Source organism: Coenobita brevimanus, chromosome 66, assembly GCF_032717465.1.
Source record: "Coenobita brevimanus isolate Jiangsu-jjx chromosome 66, ASM3271746v2, whole genome shotgun sequence".
NCBI lineage: Eukaryota > Metazoa > Arthropoda > Malacostraca > Decapoda > Coenobitidae > Coenobita > Coenobita brevimanus.
Window position 1 is genome coordinate 2,577,251 of NC_137019.1, and position 20,250 is coordinate 2,597,500.

Consider the following 20,250-nt stretch of genomic DNA (forward strand, 5'->3'; position numbering starts at 1 on the left):
TATGTAAAGATGTCCACCTTATAATTATCTTTGTGTATTCCTATGACATAACAGTAGCAAGAAGAACAAAAGTAATATACTCGTAGAAAGTAATGTCCCATACAAGGCATCGGATCATCTCTTTACTGCCTTTATGTAATTTTTTTTATATTCTTGCTACCTTCAGACGATAATGTTCAGCTTAGGAAAGAATTTTCGAGTTGGGAAAGTCTTATAGCCTACTATATAGGCTTCATAAACCCCTTCGGTGCAAGAAATGCCCCGTGAACTAAGAATGGTTTTCCGTAGGCAGTACGATTGGGAATACAATATATTGTAAATGACGCACTCTTGCTGACAGCATGGGTTCAAGGATATGACTGATTTTTGTTGTTGTCGCCCCAAACTGATCTGAAATCCAATGGACTGCAGGCTGACGTTGCCCTTCTGCAGTTCATATAGCGGCACCCATATAACCAGGTGACTCCAGAACCTGGCTATTGTCTCCCACCTACTTCCCTTTACTTCAAAAGGAGGATGGCGGACTACAGGAGAAGAGTATGAGTACAGTATGAGCTTGACCTCTGTAATTAAATAACGCGTTCGTATATTTCGCTCGTAGTCCTGGCTGGAGATATAGACTAACAGATACTTTCCCAGATATAGAGGTTTTAAACAGCTTTCACCAGCTCTTTCACTACTATACGTCTCCCCTGACCTGAAATTAATCATCTGTACGAAACAAGAATAATAAAGATACAACACGTCCTAGAGGTGAAGGCGAGGCTCTGAAACTTGATTGGCTGTCCTATTAACCGGCTGTTCTGTGACGCTTCCAAGAACTTCAGCTTACCTCGTTTCATCTAACCTCATCTCACCTTACTTCGTTTCACCTCGCCATGCAACCTATTTCATGTCTCAGTATCAAACCTCGCCTCATTTCACCTCGCCACTCATTTCACCTCACTTCATTTCACTTCACCTCATCATGCAACACCTCTACTCACCTCAGTTCACATCACATCACGTCACCTCGTAACACTTCTGCTCACAGTACCTCTCCCCACTTCACCTCATAACTTCGCCTCACCTCATCTCACGTCACCTAACCTAACCTCACATCTCTTTCCCACACCTCACTTCATTTCTCAGGTCATTTTACGCCTTACCTCACTTCACCCCACCTCATCTCACCTCATGTCACCTCACCTCACCTTGCCTCACCTGCCTGTGAAGTTATAGGAATTATGATGTGGTGTGTGCGTGCCAGACTTATGCAAATAGCACTTTATAATATAGCGGTACTCGTTTTGTGCAACATAGAGAGAGGCTGCAGGGCTTCGAGGGGATGGGGAGGGAGGATTGGTTTGGGGGAGGGTGGTGAAAGGGAGAGAGGATGGGGGGAGAGCAGAAGAGTTGGGGATGGGACAGGGGAAGGAACGGGAAGAGAGGGGAGAAATGAAAGGAGGGAGACGATGGTGGGATCGAGGAAAGGAGGGGATAGGTTTTGAGGAGGGAAGGATAGCTTGTGGGGAGGGAAAGATAGGTTTTGGGGAGGAAAGAACAGGTTGTGGGGAGGAAGTTATAGGTTGTGAATATGAAGGGATTGGTTGTGAGATGGGGAGGGATAGGTTTTGGGGAGAGAAAGATAGTTTGTGGGGAGGGAGGAATAAGTTGGGAGGGTAGGATAGGTTGTGAGGTTTCAGGTGATAATTGTAAGGTGTGAAGTTTTGTGGGGATACGTGTGGGTTGTGAGGCGAAGGAAATGTCAATGGGAACCGCTTTGCCAAGTATCCCATCAATAGGAAATGTTTGTTGGAGTTTAATCTGTCGTACATATTACTGGGGATGCACCGGCTGCGGTTGTTTAAGCCCTAAGTCAGATGGCAAGTTTTTCTTAATTTATTCTGGATAACAACGGATAATTTATTTAGTACAGGATAATTCTCTCTAATGAAAGAGACGAAGAGTGCATCGACATCGAGGGCGGAACCTAACTTATTCAGACGCAAATTGTCCAATCGTATAGGTCGGGATAAAACTTCTAAGTATTACGTCTCCGTTTCGTGGGCCATGTTCTGCACAAATTGTGTAGTATTGCCCCGCGTAGTGAAGTTGCCACCGAGAAACAGAATGACAAGAAAGTGAACCAAAAGTATTAACTTTTCTCAGTCCATTTTTTCCCATCCCACATGATCGGACGGTTTGCTTCAGAAGTTTATTGTGGCCTCTGTTTGAAGGCATCCCAGCTCCTCAGGATATGTTTTTTTCTTTTCTTGATTCCCACAGCTACGTCTATTCAGCTTTGGAGTGACCTTTAATTGTGAAAGGGTTCGAAGCCACCTCATTAATCCTCGTCAACACAAAGACGTCATTCTTATTTTTCCTTACTACCGCCAGATGATTTTTATTGAATTCGGGAAAAACGTGTTAAAGTAAAAATATTAAAGAGAGGGAGTATCCTAGTGAAGGAATTAAGGAGTGGGGTCAGGCACTTCCCACACAGGTACTGTTTTTTTCCTCTATTTCGGCAGTGTTTTAGTCAGCACATATCTATTAAGGAAGTTTTCATTAAGGTCTTAACCAGTTGTCGCGATAAATAAATCTTCATCGCAGTTATTTTATTTTCAGAAACCATTTTGCTTTGTCGCATTTTTCCCTCAGATATTCACAATAGTTTGGTTGTGAAATATTTGGTAGGTATATGAATGGAGACAGGAGTACCAACCAACACTTATACACAATCCAAAGAAAGTATGTGAATATGGTAACTGGACTAGGGATTGAGGTTTTGATTTCATGTGTGTAATAGTTCCATTTATTTTTTAGAGTATTGTGGCGTGTTAGGTGTTCTGATGTTCAATTCCTCACATGTGGTGCTAATGAAGGTGATGGTAATACTCTTGGTGGTGGTGGTGGTGTTGATGATGGTGGTGGCGATGATAGGGATGGCAGTAGTGGTGGTAGTAGTGCTTGAGGCAGTGGTGTACATGATGGTAGTGGTAGTGATGATGATGGTGGTGATGGCAGTAATGGTAATGATAGCAGTGTTCTGCTTGTAGTGATGGCCGGGGTATGGGCAAGGGTAGTTGTGATGGTGTACCGGGAGACGAGGAGGGAGAAGATGAGAGGGAACGGACAGGGGAGAGTATAGAGAGGAGAAAGAGGAAGTCAGATGAAAGGGTGGGAAGGGATGGGGAGGGAAAAAGGAATAGGAGGAGGTGAAGAAGGAATATAGATGAGAGGGAGAAAAGAAGTTAAAATGAAGTGTCCAGGTAGGGATGGGGAGGGAAAGGAGAATAAGAGGAGGTGAAGGAGGAATGTGAGTGAGAGGGAGGAGAAGAGATACATTGAAGAACGTGGGAAGGGATGGGGAGGGAAAGGGGAAGAAGAGGAGGTGAAGGAGGAATACAGATAAGAGGGAGAAGAGGAAGTGGGTGGATGGTGGAAGATGAATGAGCAAAGAGAAAGGAAAAGGATGGGAGGGAAGAAGGGGGGAGAAAAGGTGATGGGAACGGAGAAGAAGGGTTAGGGGTAAGAAAGGAGAAAGAAGGGGATGAGAGGGAAGGAAGGGAAGGTGGGAGGCGATGGGAGAGGGGTTGAGGGTTGGGGAGGGGAGCAGGTAAGGGAGGGAAGGTGGCGGGAAGGAAGGAGGATGTGAAGGATAAAGAAAGGCTGGGGATGAGAGAGGAAAAAGAAGGGAGTGAGAGGGAAGAAACGGAAGGAGGGAGGGCATGAAAGAGGGGATGGAAGAAGGTAAGGGATGTTGAAGGGGAAGAAGGGAAGGGCATAGCGGCCAATTGGGTGGTCGAAACTACAAAACGAACCGACACCTCAGTAGGACATTCATTTTGCACCCTCTATTAGCATACTCTTAATGCTCCACCAGACTTATGACCACTTTATGAGGCAAGCTTTAGTTGGCCCGCATAATGATATTTAAAGGAGGAGCTGGAGGAGGCTTATGTAATGGATTCTTAGAGGGATGTTTTGAAATGCCTATAGGAGACTGTGTGAAATTTAATTATTGTGAGTTGTGGTGGTGCAGGAAATAATATTGGGACTTGGGTATACAGGTGCAGAGAGAGAGAGAGAGAGAGACAGACAGAGACAGAGACAGAGACAGGCAGAGACAAACAAAAAAAGTGTTGTCCAGTTAACACACTTTGATGCCATACGGAAATTAATACGAGATTTTCCACAGTAAGATGTGACTCACTCTCACTTGAACAGAATTGGCTGGCGTTAGCTGGAATGGAATAATAGATTTGTCTTGAGGGCGAGGGATTTGATGGTAATGGTATTCTTCCATGCACAGGATGAACAGAGGAAGGAAAATGAATTAAAAAAAAAGTCCATTCACCAAATTACAGGTGTCCTTCAGTCATTTAAATACCTGTAAATGTAACTTTCTCAGCCTCTAACTCACTCTCAGGCTCACCCAGGTAAATGAATCGTCTGGTAGTAGCTGGAATACACTACAGTACTAGAGTTGACTTGAGCAAGAGAGGGTTTAGTAACGGTAAACAGACGAAGAAATATCCATGTTGTTGGCGTAACCGACAGATGAAATTCCCTGCTGTCCCGCTATCTTACGTTGTTAGATTGACATGTAGACAGACAGACACAATATCCGTGTTTGACCGGCAGATAGATGGGGGAAAATTTCTTGTTGTGTAGTTATCTTCCATTAGTGCCTTACCGTCCTTGAGATAGACAGACAAATATCCATGTTGCTAGATCAACTGACAGACAGAAAAAAAATAATCCTTGTGCAGTTACCCTCCGTGGTTAGCCTGACAGATTGACAGGCAAACAAATATCTGTGTATGTAGACCGACACCTACGATAGACAGTCATTCATTATCATTATCCGATCTGTACTGCCTCCGAAATAAGGAGCGTAGGGGCCCGGGGCTAGTTAATCCGTCCAGATATTTAAGGCAAGAGTGATGACCAGTCATCTGCCTCTCTCTGGCAGTATGTAAGTAGTAACTACCGGTCTTTGAACTCTAACTTCTTGGAATTCTTACTGTCCAAATCCGGTTGGAGTAGCTTAACCCGCTGTACCACCAGGCGTTCATTTACTTGTAATATAGTTACTATGTAACGCAGTAAATAGTATCCTTGTGTACAGGAAATTCTTCTAGCTTGTATCTCAGTTTATACTGTAGTAACCTGAAGGCAGCACTACATCAAAAGAATGGATGGTGTAATGCATTTTGCTTCCGTTGGTGCCGTACCACATCGTCCGTGCAGCCCATACCAACTCAGCCCCGCCTGCCCGGCCAGCAGCGTGGGAACGAGCACAACTTCCGCGCATCCCCGCACAAGGTCGGACACGGCTGCCAAAAATCTCCATAACCCGGGAATCCATCACTAGGGAGTCCATTACGCTCAAGGCCCACCGACGGAGCAAAACACACACGGAACTCACGCCCCCGGGACCTCATTGCAACGGCTTCTTAAGGCCTATTATCATGCATTCCCCACCCGCCTGTTAAAATTACACACTGCCGGCCACACGGTCATTTCGATGGATAACGAGGCATTTTTACCCCCTAACCATATTTAGTGGGGGAGCGAAGCAAGGGAAAGGGGAAAGGAAGGGGTAGCTAAGGAGAAGCAGGGGAGGAGATGGGAAGTGAAAGGACTGCGTGAGGTGGGAGTACACTGGAAAGGCCAGGGCATTGTTTACAAACAAACCTAGGATCGACTTCCTTTTGTAAGTAGGATTTTTTTTAGACAATGGAATTTCTGCAATCGACTTTCCTTATCCTTCGTGTTAAACAAAGTAGCATGCGATATTTTATTTTTTGGTAACTAAGGTAGGGTTTTGCATGAAGAAATAGGGACACAGGGAGATTCTTCACTCCCTTTGTTCTTCTTGCGAAAACAAATCACAGTTACGACGTGGAACTGATCATAAGTTTCTTTGTGAATGACGACCCGAGAGGTAGAGTTACGATGTATAGACGTGTGAGTAGGGAAGGGATGTAATGAAGAGCGACGAAGGGAGAGGGAAAGAGAATGAGATAGAAAAGGAATGGAGAGGCTGCGAGAGGAAAGGAGGGAAAGCAGAAACAAGAAGGGGATAGTAGGGCAGGAAAACAAATGATTATGGAGAGTGAAACAAGGATGGAAATGAAGAGTAAAACAGAAATCGAAATGTGGCTAGTGAAATGCAGGGGAGAAAGTGTAGGAAGAGTAAGGTACAAAAAGGGATGGGAGAGAGATAGAGGTGAGAATGAAGGGAGTTTTGGTGAAAGAGCAAGATAGGAAAGACAGATTGATAGAGGTGAGAGTGAAGGCAATGGAGAGACTTACGAGTGCAAGGGAGGTGAATGAGAGGATGAGAAGATAAGTGGCATGTGGAAAATATGAACGGCGGGGGATGGAGAGTGAGTGTTAGTTGGATGGAAACAGGGGAAGACAGCCGAGTTAAAGACAGAGAAATATCAGTGTAACTTGAGATAAATAGGCAAGCGAAAGGAGACACTACCAGTTAACGAAATGATGGGAAAGTAAGTACGACAGAAGGAAATGAAGGAAGACCAGAGGAAAGACGAGTAAGCAGCACAAAGGTGAGAGTGAAGAAGTGATGGCAGGGAGCGGAGAGGCACATTAGGGAGGTGGGTGGGTGGGTAGGTGTGCGTGCAGGAAAATATGCTTGGGTATTTATATTCATGTTTTTAATGGGCCACTTCACTTGTACCTTTACGGTGTGTTTATTTTCAGTTCATGCTCGTTATGAGGCTTAGGCGAAACTCACTTTCAACCCTTGCACTATCATGGCGATTTTTTATTCTCTTCACTCTGGACGATTTTTTGTTTTGTTTTGTGAAGGGATCAGAAACAGTCCACGATGATGATTCTTCCACCTCAAATTTTCTTTTTTCCTCGTTCTGAAGGACTCAGAACAAGTGTCCGTTAATCTTTTCACAGCATTAAAGATTGACTTCTTTCATTCTCCCTACTCCTTGATGACATTTTTTCGTTTACTCAGGAAAACTCTTTAGTCGTAGTGAGGGGGTCAGAAACAGTCTCCATTAACTTTTTCTGTGTTGATGATATTTGTTTTGTTTTATTCCGGCTACTCATACCAGACACTTAAGGTGAGGGTGACCAGTCAACTTTGGTGTGCAGCATTATGTAAACAGTAAACCCCAGCTCACCCTTGAACATAAATTCACTCGAGCCATGCCCGGTTGGAGCAGCTTAACCCACTTGACCACCAGGCGTTCATTTGTTGCTATTGTGGGTTCTACTCAACGTTGTATATAAATGGCTTCCTGAGTAACAGGATTACATTTGACTTGTCACCTAGTGTGGTCACGTAATGGTTACACAACATTGTGTGAGAAGAGGGGATATTCTGCATATATTGTTCATGCTCTGAGTGTGATATCCTGTAGCTGTTTTTTTCTTCTTTTTTTAATGCAAGATTGAAGGAACCAATGGCCAGGAGCCCACAAACCCTTCCTTCCAAGAAAAAAACAAAAACATTACAATAGACAACCAAATGCTTAGAGACCTTTCAGACTAAATTTGATGAAAGTGTTAATTAACTCTATAAAGACAACAATATATATGTTTAAGTTGTGTCACCCTTGCACGAATTATCAAGCTGCCTATGACTAGGGAAGCGTGGAGAATTTCTGGTCCTTCTTTAGTAATAACTTTAGGTTATGAGAAGAGTCTGGGAAATATTAACTATATCCTTTTCTCTTTAACTTAGCCCAGATTTTTGTCCTTTTGCAGCTCGTTTCCCGTAGCTCGATGGCAGGAAAAAACGTTGCTGCAACTCTACATCTTTCCCATAGCACTTTTTCGTGACTAGGATCATATTGTAGTGTTAATCTCTTATGACCACTAGGTATTCAAGATGGAGGGACGGCAATTTTAGGCCAAGTTAGAGTAAAATGGGTGCACGGGGAAAATCATGAGTTAATGGGAAGCTGTTAAGAGGTAATAAGGCAATATGAAAAGAGCATAGGAAACAGAGAATGGTAGTTGTGGTGTATCGGGAAATGGGAAATGGAAATAATGGGGTGTTGAGGGAAAGGGCGGCAATTAGTAGAGACCTTGACGCGCCCTTACACACCACTAGTCCCCCCCCCTCTCTCTCTCTCTCTCTCTCTCTCTCTCTCTCTCTCTCTCTCTCTCTCTCTCACACACACACACACACACACACACACACACACACACACACAATCCATGTTTTTACCCGCGATCACTTGAATAACTTAACCTCCTTCGTCAAACCTGTCTCATTTACTCCTAAGAGGACGACAGGTACGTTTGTTTTGGTTGTTGCCATCAGATAGTTATTTTCTTTGCTGATGTACACCAGTCTTGAATTAATGTGCTGTTCATTGCCTTCTCTTGATAGGTAATGATTTATGGGTGTATGACATAGGGGTCTTAGTACGATTGTCATTTTGTTGAATAGTTTCCCACGTGTTTCGATCTTAATGTCTTACACATCTCATCTTCACTTACACTTGTCACCCACATGCGCCACACCCTTACAACACCCGCACACTGCTTACTCTCACTCGTAACACCCTCACACCTCTCACCCTCACTCGTAACATCCTCACACCTCTCATCCTCACTCGTAACATCCTCACACCTCTCATCCTCACTCGTAACATCCTCACACCTCTCATCTTCGTGCGTCACACTCTCACGCCTTTCTTCTTTACACCCCTCACCCTAACATCTTTACACCTCTCACCCTTACATCTAACATCGTCACATCTCTCAACCTCACCTTTCTCGTTTTTACTCGTATATATCACAAACACACCTCTCACCCGCACGCTATCATCCTCACAGCTCTCGTCTCACATTCCCACATCTCATCCTGCTCTCTCTCTCTCTGCACATTTTAGTCCATACTCTCTGGCGACCTCACAGCTTGGCATTCTATCCACCTTTTGGCTGTTGTATTTCTGGTAGCTGAGTAAAATTGTCCGTTGTCCAAAGTACGACATGTGTGTGTGTGTGTGTGTGTGTGTGTGTGTGTGTGTGTGTAATTCTGGTGCCTGAGCCTTCTCGATCATGGCATAGCTGTTCAGGTTTGCCTAAATGAAATACAAATAGGTAAGTAGGAGCTAAATGATTAAAGTATAAAATTACATATGAACTGAAACATCTCACTGCGAAGACCATTTATTTGTGATTATTTTTACGAACTAGCCAGTTTTATTCAACTTAGAATTGACGTCTTGTTCTGAAGCAATTATGTCTAACTCCTCCACCTTGATATGTCTCCCCGAAGAAATATTTGAAGATAAGAATTTAGCAACTACTCAATCGTCGTGAAAAGGTTAGAAATAATCACTGCTTTTATTGGCCGTATGACACTAATTTCGCTTTTTAAAGTAAAGATTTTTTTTTTTTAAATCCACATCATTACGATATGTTGCTCCTAATATGAATAACATCGTCTGGGGGTAGCACGGCAGGAATAGTTAAAATGTCATTATGGTAGGGAAGGAGTTCTGGTTTGTTGTTTCTGACCTACCACTATTAGGTGCTACAGAAAATCGTACAGTGCTTACGTGAAAAAGTTTAAAAGATAAAAAGATAATGACGTACTCAAAGGATTCATTGGCCGACACCACTTAACTAGTTTCAAGGGTAATGGACAAGCTATTACCCCGTAGGTACGAGTAATCTGCACGTACTGAAGGGTAATTGAGGCTTTTAATATTATGATGTTTAAAATTTACCGGTGGTTAACGCCTCTTTCATGCTTCCCAAATATTGATATTAACTGTAATTTTAATAATGTTCTCTCGGAGCCTGGAATATCAGTCAGCTGCCCAACCATCTACTAAATATTGATGTTAGCCGTCCCGATGCCTGTAATTACTAACCCTCCCCCCACTGCACCTACCTCCCCACCTGCACTCACTCCTATCCCGTCCTGCGTACCTGCTCTGTCTCCTAGCCCCCTTTCCCCTTTATTTTCTCTGCTTCTTTCTTCTCCCCTCTTTTTCCCTCCTCTGTTACCCTTTGTTCCTCCTTTATTATTATTGTCTTAAACTCAGGTATTTTTCATAGCCAGTCTTCCCTGTAACAAACAGTCTCGAGATGCCTGCCTGTTGCTGTTGGCTTTCCTTTTTACTCTCTTCCTCCTCCCCCTACTCCCTTCCTGCTCCCTCTCTACACCCCCTCCTACTTTTCCCTCTTTCCCCTTCCTGTTGTAATCCCCTCTCTACTTACCCTCCTGCTCCAGCGTGTGGGGTGAGTGTGCGGGCGTAGTTTGAGTGCGTGGCGGTGAGGAACTAGCTAATGCCCCCCTGCCAACCTCACTCTCACCACCAGCACGCAACATCGAACCTTCACTTCGTTGCAGAGCAGAGTGAAATATGGATCATCATCATCATCATCATCATCATCATCATCATCACCGTCATTATTATTATTATTATTATTATTATTATTACTATTAGCCTTTGCCTTATCGTCATCATTATTCTTATCGGTGATGGTATTCAGTCGTATTCTAAGCGACTTTGGAGATTTCGTTCGTAACACATTTTCCTCAGCGATGTATTCTGAACAGTGCACCTCAGTATCCTCTTGTATGTTACTGATACAAATTACGTCGATGGTAAAACTATACATATCACATACAAGAAAATGGTGAGGTGCAATATCAAAATAAATCGCTAAGGAAGAGGTGCTGCGAAGACTTCCATGCCACCAAGTATACAGCCCTCGGTCCCTCTTGAGGATCACTCAGTGGGATCCAAGTCACTGTACTCTTAAACTATTTGTATCAGGTGACTTTTCTGTTGGAAGACTTTTGTTTAAATTCAGAAGATCCCTGTGACAGTGAAGGGATTATTGAAGACTATACTTTACCCCTCCATAGTGGAAATTGCATCGTAAGGTAGCCTAAATAACAGAGTCTGGAAATAACGTGCATACAGAAGTTATTTGTTGAAGTTACTGTTGTTGCTTAACCCCGGTCTCTTTGGCCGAGCAGACCCGTCGACCACAGGTAAGCATTTGCTTCTTTGGAGCCGTCTTACAGGCACCATGGAAGAAACTGGTGCACCCTTTTGGTGACAGCGCCTCGCCAAAGTCGGGTCATGGTCCTTACCCCCGGCGAGGGACAGGGAAATATGAGGAGGTTTGGCTCCTGGGTATCGTAACCCCGCAGCTGTTTTGCTCCACCGAGGGTACACAGTGCCACCACGTACAGGCTCCCTGCCAGCACCTGGACTAAAGAAGGTAATCCATTAAACGCAATCGGCGCCACCTTAGCGGATAAAATCGTCTGATAGTGGCTGAAGTTATATAAGTAAAGAGAGAAGAAACATTCTTGTAGTCCAAAGAAATAGGACTAATCACGACCATGGGAGTTCATTCTGGATCAGTTTTTGTACTTGATGAAAGCAAGAGTTGACCGTTGCTCCCAGTCCTTCATTTCCTTCATTTATGCAACAGGTCAGCTCTGAAACTGTCTCCCTCTGTCTGTATGTCCTACTTCCTATGACCTCCAGTCTTTCAAACGCAGTGTGTCCAGGCATCTCGAAATGAACGGATCTTGATATGGCTCTCTTTTGTATTGTTTTTGGTTTTTCTTGGAGGGAAGTGTTATGCGCGTTCCTTGCCTGTGGTTCCTTCTTCCTCGCATAAAAAAATCCTTCCATAGACTACGATGATGTTTTTCCTGATGTGCTGCAACTGGCACGAGATAAGCGAGAGGAAGTACAAGAATTATGCGTTATCGACAACATGAGGCATATTAAGGCATAGTCTTTTTCTTTCTTTTTTTTAGTCCAAGTCTTCCCTGTAGAACAATACCCGTATCAGTGGATTTAAAAACCAGGTCTTCATTATGCTGCTGAGTTAATAGAGTATGTATTACAACGGCCGATTTGCATATACCTGACATGTACGAGGAGCCGTAGTATACACGTTCATGTGATTTGCAGATCCTGAAGAGGAATTGGTCCGTAAGACAGATGATTTTTTTTTTTTTTTTTTTTTTTTTTTTTTTTTTTTTTGAAAACTGACCTACTATACTCCTGCCAATTATTGATCCGTTAGACAGAGGAACACCATTTTTTGTCCCTAGAGAACTGACATGCTCTTACCAAATAGCTGATTCGTAAGACAGAGGAACACCAGTTTTTGTCCCAGGAGAACGGACATCCTCTTACCCAATGCGTGAACAGGGACAAAGGGGGAAGACAAATGACAAGGACACAGCAAAGACCAAAGTGGTTAGAGGTGCTCCTAATACCCAGGAAAATATGATAAACAACCGAGTAACTGGTAAGGAACTACCCATTTTACAGCTATTACAACGAGCTGTTTGTGTCGGAGGAAGAGAACCGATAGTTAAGATGAGCTGTGGTAAGGCTGGACTTGGTTAGGGTGGAATTGGAGAAGTAGTGCTATGTTTTTTTGCGTTTAGTGCTGGAGGGCGAGGCGACAGCCGGTACAGACCAGAGAGATGGTTATTGGGGTGTGATTCTTCTGTACAGCAGTAGCAGCAGTAGAATCATCATCATCATCATCGTCGTCGTCGTCATGCTCTTTTCTGTAGCATCGCTTTTTCGCAGCATCGTCGTCGTCGCCTTTGTTGTACTGTAGCCTTTCTTCTTCATAGCATTGTCACCAGTCTCTGTGCCTCCCTTTCTACTCCCCAGGCCATCATCTGTCCTTACCTCTTTGCCTTCCCTTTTTCCTTACTTACGGTTACATTTTTCCTACCCTTTTTATTCTTCTTGCAACAAATCACCTGTTTTCTTTCTCGTGTATTTGCGCCTTGACCGGTCTTTCCATCCTCTTTTCATCATTTTATATCTTTTTATTCCCTCCTTTCTTTCCTTCTTTGATTCCTCTTCTGACTTACCTCTTGTCTCTAACCACCTTTATTTTTTTCGTCCCGCCCTTTCTACTTACTTTCCTGCTCCTTTTTTGTGTCTATTTCCCCATTCAGCTCTTCACTTTCTTGTTCTTCTTAACACTTTCCTTCAACTCTCTTCCTCATCGTCCCTCTCCCCTCTTTTTCACCATTCCCTCATCCTACTCCTTACATCCCTCCGTTTTCCTCTTCTCCCTTTCCCTTCTCCCGACCCCTTTACCCCTTCCCTCCATACTTATCTTTTCTGCCTCTCTCCTTTTCTCCTGTCTCCCCTCCTCATCCACAGTCCATTCTGTTTCCCGCCTCACCATTCTGCTGTCTCCTTGCTTGCTTTGCTATCCTTGTCTTAGTCTCATAATGTCTTCTGAAATAATCATCCTCAAAAGAATAATAACTTTGATGCTGTTTGCTTTTCATTGTACTCTTCTCGTTTTTCACTCTCTTCATTTCCACCTTTTATTCTTTCTTCCCCCTCCTATTCACCATTCTCTCTCTCTCTCTCTCTCTCTCTCTCTCTCTCTCTCTCTCTCTCTCTCACTTTATCCTTCTTCATTTTAACCCCTCACCCCCTCTCTCCAAACTCTACAGTATTCTTCCTATTTCCTTTCTTTAGTCTTCTCTCCTCTCTCACCTTCACCTCACCCCTCTTCTCCCCTTTACTCTGTTTCCCTTCTCCCGTTCCCTCTCTCTCCTTTTCTCTTTCATTCATTTCTTACTCTGCATTTCCCTCCTCTTCTATTTCACTTTTCTCTCTCCAGTTTCTTCCTTTCACCTTTCTCCCTATTCTTCTTTTTTTTTTTTCTCCCCTTTCCCTTACCATAGTCCTTTGCCCATCACAGTCCTACCCTTTATTTTTTTCTTCATTTTCCTGTTGCCTCCCGCATTCTGTGTCTCTATTCCTTTCTGTTTTTCCCTCCTTCTTTTCCTGTCCCATTATCTCTTTCCGCCCTTCCCTTTTTTTCCCCTCTCTCCTTGTCCTCTTTCCTTCTCTGACTCTCCCTTTCCCTCCTCCTCCTCCTCCTCTTTACTCATCTACCTTTATTCCTTTCCCCTCTCTCCAGCTTTCACTTCTCTCTCTTCTGGTCCTCCCTTCCCCCTCTTCACCTCCTTCCCATCCCCTCTCACTATCTGCCTCCACCTTCCCCTCTTCCACTCCTCCTCTTCCTTCCCCCTGTTCTGTTCCTTATATCCTCTTCTTCTTTCCCCATTGCCAATCCCCCCCCCCCGTCTTCTTTCCCCTCTTCCTGTCCCTTCCCTCCCCCCTCCCCATCTCCCTCCCTTCCCCTTCTTCATCTCCTGCCCATCCCCTCTCAGTATCTACCTTCACCTTCCCCTCTTCCTCTCCTCCCCTCCCGTCCCCTTGTTCCTTACATCCTTTTCTCCCTTCCCCATTGTCAATCCCCCCTCTCCCTTCCCTTCCCCTTCCCCATCACCGTAACCCCCTCTCCCCCTCCCTTCTTCACCCCTCGGCACGGCGCTAAAGAGGGACAAAAAATAATGGAGCGAGGAAAAAGGAAAGCGAAGCGACGCCACCGAAAGGAAAATGGGTCAGCCATTGTTGAAGTCGGAAAACCGCCAAGAATTATGATTACATTAGGAGGGGCAATTAAGGAAATGTCTAAATTAGTTGGCTTTTACAGGGGGTCGTTTATATCCGGGGCTGTGCTGGAGAGGGGGTAAGGGGGAGGGGGGAAGTGGTGGGTTGGAGTGGGGAGGGGGGAGTGGTGGGTTGGAGAGGGGAGGAGGGAGTGGTGGGTTGGAGAGGGGAGGAGGGGGGAGTGGTGTGTTGGAGGGAGGAAGTGGTGGGTTGAAGGGGGGAGGGGAAGGCTGGAATGAAAGGGGATAAGTAAGAAGAAAAGGGGAAACAGGAGTGGGAGGAGCATCGGCAGGAGCTGAAAGGGAAAAGGGGAGTAAGGGAGTGAGGTGGGTAGGAAGGACTGAGGGAAGAGGTAAGTGAGGGAGTGAGGAGGGTAGAAGGGATGAGGGACGAGAGGATAGGAAGACTGGGGAGAATGGTAGGATGTAGTAAGAGGAGGGAGGGGAATAAGTTGAAGAAGGGGAAAGGGAAGGGGTTGGGGAAAGAGGGGAAAAAGAGTGAAAAAGAGGGTTCGAGGGGAGAGAAAAGGAAGGGAGTAAGGGAGGTTGGAGGGAGAGGGTTTGGTAGGGATGAAGGTAGGTGTGAGTAATTTATTGGATGAGAGAGAGAGAGAGAGAGAGAGAGAGAGAGAGAGAGAGAGAGAGAGAGAGAGAGAGAGAGAAAGAGAGAGAGAGAGAGAGAGAGAGGAAAGGTGTAGGAAAGCGGAGACAGGTGATAACTAGTTGTGGTATTACAAGGAAAAGCAAACTGGGATAAAAGACAGAAAATATGGAAGGAGATGAAGAGGAATGAAGGCTGGAAAATGTGAAGGTTGGGATGCATTGCAAAAAACACGAGAAAAAGAGTGTGGGAGAGACACGACGAAGGGGCATAAAAAAAAATAAGACAATGAAGAAGGGAAGACAAGACGATACTGCATTTGTATGTTCAGTGTACGTCCTTCCCACCTCCATTTCAACTGTCGAGAAAATAACAAGCGTATAATCAGCTGGTCTGTAACATCCATACGATCAGAAACGGAAGAACAAATGATCGAAACTGATATCTAAAAAGGCAAAGAAGCTGTTTTACCAAATTATTGCTGAAATGAAAGCTTCCAGGGTAGAGAAATGTTTAAGTATTGCACAGTGGGGTAAAGAGCAAGGAAAAAAAAGTTAGCCAGCCCAGTGACGTATTATTCTTACCCATTGTTGTCTTTTCTTTGCACCTATCAGATGTATACAAAAAACATAAAAAAGAGTCCTGGTAAGATGGTATGTGAAATTACGGAAAAACAAATACTCAATAGACATTTTTTGCGACTCTTGGGCAATATTATGTTAAAATTTCGTCTTCCTAGCTCAGAGGGTGACTGAGTTAAAAGTAGAGCTTAATCGTGAGATAACAACGGAGTATAATAATTAAAGCACAGTAAATGCTAGGGAATTTTAATGCGAAAGAGAGAGAGGAGAGAGAGAGAGAGAGAGAGAGAGAGAGAGAGAGAGAGAGGGAAGGAGGGGGGCGGGGAGTGTTGTGTTTTCTGAAGACTATAATAGCAGCAATTAAAGTGAGGCCAAGGTTTTGTCCAGGAGCCTCCCGTATTACCCTCTTCCATCACCCTTAGAATACACTTCCTTTTTTCCTTCCCTCTTTGACCACTTTTTGCTCTTTTTCTTCTCCCTTCTGGTGGCAAGCGAGGAGGGGAGGAGCGATTATGTCAGGGTAGAGGATAGGGTAATTAATCCTGCCCTCGGTAATTTGTGGGTCTAATCGTCTGTAGGTGTTTTTCTTTTTTTCTTTTTCTCAAATTGGTTTGTGTGAAAGGAGAGGTTGAATCTCCTTTTAATCCCTTCAGCCCCAGGACGTCTTGCCTCATTATATTCTTGCTGTCTTCCAGATATTTTAGTCAGCCCAGAAAAGGCGTTTTGAACGGGAGGGGTTTGACTAACTTCACAACAAGAAATCCATCGTAAGCTGAGTAACATTCTCAAGAGGCAACGGGAATTTAGAAAAAAGTAATAATCCCCTAACTGAAGGGATCAACCCGTGATGGACGGCTGCGACACTACAGCATTTTCATTAGGTCACCGCCAAACAGACAGATTCATTCAGGTGGAGGAAGCGCCGCACACGAACAGCTTTAGCCTTTACACCCCGGAGAGTTTCTTCGTGGCAAGTAAAATTGTGTAGCGTTAGCCAGAGTAAAATAAATCGTCAGCAGAGACGTAAGGGTTCAGCCTACTTGTTTCGAGCTAAATAACTTAGTCCCAAGAGAATTGGAGGAACGCATTAGGATTCTACCTAAAGACTTTGACATTATACAACCGAGGGGAACACAGCACACATGTTAGAAACGGGTAGAGAGAGAGAGAGAGGGGGGGGGGGGCATAGACAAAAAGGCAAAAACTGCAGTCAGCGAAGCGTAGCAACGTTTTAGCTACATCAAAAGAAGGTACAACATATATGTAAATAAGTAGCCGTGTGTGTGTGTGTGTGTGTGTGTGTACCACTGGACACCTATACAAGCACGGCAGTCATTTAGTCACCTGACAGAGGAAAGATTTACATAGCCTGTGACACAGAGAAAGAAAACGAGGTGGGGTTGAGGGGTGACTTCTTTCAGGCCCTCACGTCACCTGTTGAAGCCACCTGACGTTTACACCCGTCTCACGTCTGCTCTGTGTAGCTGTGTGTGGTCTGATGCCTGCCCTTACCTGGGTTAGTCTGTGTTCACTCCGAATGGCCTGTGATGGGTGCTGCTCGTTGCTCTTGATTTGGTGTGTGTGTGTGTGTGTGTGTGTGTGTGTGTGTGTGTGTGTGTGTGTGTGTGTGTGTGTGTATTTATAATTCCTCTTGCCTGTACGTATATTGTTTTGGGTGTTACTTTGTTAACTGTGCTCGTAATGTGCTACTAACACTATTTATATGTTGTACAAAAGGCTCCTTGCTCACAGTGTTAAGATTTTGAGAGTGTGCTTATGATTTTTTTTTTTTTTGGGGGGGGGAAGGGGAGGAGGGGTAATTTTGTCCCTGCTGTTCATTAGCGTTTTCTTTGTTAGATTTAATGCCTTCACCACGATGACTTCTTCTTTCATCCCTATCCCAGCTAAATAATGACAATATTAATTAGCTCAGGAGAGACTTTTCATGCTGGAGAGATCAGGATGTAGCTTTCCTTATTCATTGATTGAGTCTTGCTTAGCCCCCCAAAAGCGTCCTGTAGTAGCAAGAAAAACCAAAGGTGTCATTGCAGTGATGAGGTTAAGGGGTCCTGCCGCATGGATTTTTTTCTCTTTCCTTTTGGATATACTTTCGTAGGTACTTTATGTTCCTGCTTATTTTTCTGCCCTGCAAAATCTTAAGTGCCCATCTGGTCGGCTGTGTACTTTCGTGTTTTGCTTCATTAGGACTTTTTCTTGGGTGCTAAGTAGGTTTTGTAGCAGGTCTTCCATATCAGTTACTTCTGCATGTGGCACGCTGTTTTCCTGCATGGGTTAACCGCACGTTGTTTTAAAATAGCATTGGTATAACAAAATTGTCAGTAAAGAATTAAAGTATATTAAAAAAATGTGCTAGAAAAGTTCCCAAACCCACTAGGATATGTCCCCTTGATTTTATATGAAGATAAAGTAAGTAGAATATTTACTCTTGTCTGTCTGTGAAGTGTTTGGTGGATTTATCAGTGAAGAAACACACTGTACTCCTGTTATTCATACCTGGCCTAAAATTGCCTTGTCTCCATCTTTAATGCAGAATCCCAACGGTAGATCAACACTAGAATACGGCGCAAGTCACGAAAAGGTGCGATGACGCAGAGCCGTAGCATTGTCTTCATCTGCCACTGAGCTACGTGCAGTAAGGTACGAAAATCTGGGCCAAGTTAAGAGTAAAAGGAGTATTGTTCAAGTGTGGAGTGTTTGGTGCCTGGACGAATGAAGATACATATGCAGTCACTGTAGTCTGGTCATGAAATGTTTGAATGTTATAGAAGTTAAAAAAAAATAGACTGTGTTTATAAAGTGTCTTGTAGGTGTATGAGTGAAGCAGTATACATAAACAAGCTCAGTCGTATGCAGATTGGCCAAGAAAGTTTATGAATACGGGCGTTCTTCGTCTCATACCCTGATGGCGGAGGCTCTCTGCATTTTTTTTTATAGGATGAACCAGTTTTGTTGGCGAGAGAGAGAGAGAGAGAGAGTTATAATGCTTGAGGTTTATATAAGGGAGAGTGAAGTGTGTGTGTGTGTGTGTGTGTGTGTGTGTGAGAGAGAGAGAGAGAGAGAGAGAGAGAGAGAGAGAGCAGTGTAGTGTGGTGTGAAGGCAGAGTGTTGGGGCTAATTGTGGGTCGTAAAGGTTGTCGTAAAGGAATAAAATGTTCAGTGACGCTCCACGATGAACAGTAGACAGGAGGAGGGGGTAATGAGTGGGGGGGGGGAGGAAGAGGACAGGAAGAGGGGGGAGAGAAATGTACGGTAGCAGGGGAGGAAGATGGCAGGGAGAGAGAAGAGGAGACTTGAGTAGGGAGAGAGAAAAGTAGAAAGGGAGGAAGAGGGGAAAGGGAAGGAAGGAGAGGAAAGGAAGGGAAGCGAGAGGAAACAGAAACGGAGGAAGAGGGAAGGGGCAAAAGGGAGAGAAAGAGGATAGGAATGGAAGGGAGAGGAAACAGAAACTGAGGAAGAGGGAAGGGGCAAAAAGGAGAGAAAGAGGATAGGAATGGAAGGGGAGAGGAAAATAAGTAGGCATGATATGAGAGGAAGGGGACGAATTGAGTGAAAACGGAAGATGAGGATAAAGAAAATGAAGAGCACAGGGAAGGGGAGAGAAAAACAGAAGTTGAGGAAGAGAATAAGAAGGAAAGAGGATAGAAAAACAGGTGAGGGACAGTGGAGAAAGAAGGGCGGAGAAGTAGGGGATAGGAAGGGAGAGGAAAGAGAAAAAGAGAAGGGTAAGGAGGGAGATGAAGGGAAAAGGAGCGGAAGGGGGATAAGGAAGGAGAAAGAAGAGCAGGGCAGGAAAAAGAAAAAGACGGCAGAAAGGGAGAGGAGGAAGAGAAGGAAGGGAAGAGGAGGAAGAGAAGGAAGGGAAGAGGAGGAAGAGAAGGAAGGAAGGGAGAGAAGATGGCGGGAAGGGAAGAGCTGGAGAAAACGATAAGGAGAACGTAGAGGGAAGAGCAGAAGGGGAGGAGACGAAGAGGGGAGGGAGGGAAGTAGAGGTGAGTAGTGAAGGAGACCCAGTGGAGAGGAGATGGAGGCAGGGGAAGAGAAATGAGAGCAGTGGGGTGGTAGTTAGGAGATGTGAGTAGTAGGTGATGGTAGTAGTGGGGAGGAGCCGAGGAGATGGGATGGAGGAAGAGAAGAAGGAAGCAGAGAAAAACAAAAGAGAGGAGGGTCGAGGAGGTGGTGGAGGCGTCAGTGGTACTGGTGGTAGTGAAGAGGAGAAAAACAATAAGGGATGGATAAGGAGAAGGTGGTGGGGAGGAAAGGAGGAAAAGGAAGGTATGGAGAGGAGGCCAAGAGGAGGAGGAGGTGAAGGAGGAGGAGGAGGAGGAGCAGGTAAGGAAGAAAATAGCGTCTGTTTTGTGGGAAGGAACACAGGTTTGTCATTTATGTGTAGGGCTTCTGTGGAGAGAGAGAGAGAGAGAGAGAGAGAGAGAGAGAGAGAGAGAGAGAACCAATCTTCATTTAAGATAATGTGTAGACCTCATGTTGGTTGAGCACTGAGTATTAAATTTGTGGGAGGTCTTAGTAATCAACGTGACATTATGCTTTCTTTTTTTGTTGTTGTAGTCATCTGTCTG